The following is a 1,140-nucleotide window of genomic DNA, read 5'->3' on the forward strand; positions in this document are numbered from 1 at the left end:
ACCCTTACTCACGTAAGGTATTACTTGGACGACCCAGTGCACTTGCTGGTTAGTGGTACGAATTGTGAAAGGTGTGATTCACAATTCGTGCACCAAGTTTTTGGCGCCGTTGCCGGGGATTGTTCGTGTTTAGACAACTGACGGTTTATTTTGTTGCTTAGATTAGGAAAAATTTTTCTTTTTGGTTTAGAGTCTCTTATTATTGTTTTTGGTTAAAATTTTAGAATCCTTATTTTCTCTTTCAAAAATTTTTTTCGAAAATTATATTTTTTTTATTGAATTTTTCTTGTTTGATCTTTAGTTTTTCTTGTTTTGTGATTTTTGTTGTTTTTCTTGTGCCTTTTCAAAACATTAGTTTTCAAAAAAAAATATTTTTTCATTCTTAGTTATTTAAAAATACTTCTTCAAAACAAGTTTTACATTTATAACTTAGTTGGCTAGAGCGTTAGTCTGTGTTCTTGGTAATTGGGTCAGAATCTTTTATATTCTTTTCAAAATCTTCTTTTTCAAAAATAATTTTTCTATTAAATCTTGTGCCAAACTTTAAGTTTGGTGTTTTCTTGTTGATTTTTCTTTGTTTTTCAAAAATTTTAGTTTGGTTTTCTAAAAATTTTAAGTTTGGTGTTCCTTCTTCATGTTCTTGTTGTTCTTGTGAGTCTTCAAGGCGTTCTTGAATTTTTCTTGTGTCTTGATCTTAAAATTTTTTAGTTTGGTGTTCCTTGGTGTTTTCCCTCCAAAATTTTCGAAAACAAGGAGCATTAGATCTAAAAATTTTAGATCTTGTGTTATTTTATTGTTTTTCTTTTTCCTCATTAAATTCAAAAATATCTTTTCCCTCTATTTTAAAGCAATTTTTTGAAAATCAATTTTAAAATTCAGATTTTTTAAGCTCAAGAGCTCATTGATACAGTTGCCAAAAATCAGCATCTGTACCTAAGCGGTGAACCTTCTATGAAAGAAGAGGCTAGAATAGTGACTGCTGAACTGAGTTATGCAGAACAAGCAACTGAATTCAATCAGCAATTGAATTTTTTAACAAAACAATTAGCCGAATTCAAGGAGAGACTACAAGAGACAAGGATGGCTAATATAAATATGGAAGAACAATTAAAGCAAACAAAGCAGCAGCTGTCAAAACAA

This window comes from Arachis ipaensis, chromosome B08 (assembly GCF_000816755.2).
Source record: "Arachis ipaensis cultivar K30076 chromosome B08, Araip1.1, whole genome shotgun sequence".
Classification (NCBI taxonomy): Eukaryota; Viridiplantae; Streptophyta; class Magnoliopsida; order Fabales; family Fabaceae; genus Arachis; species Arachis ipaensis.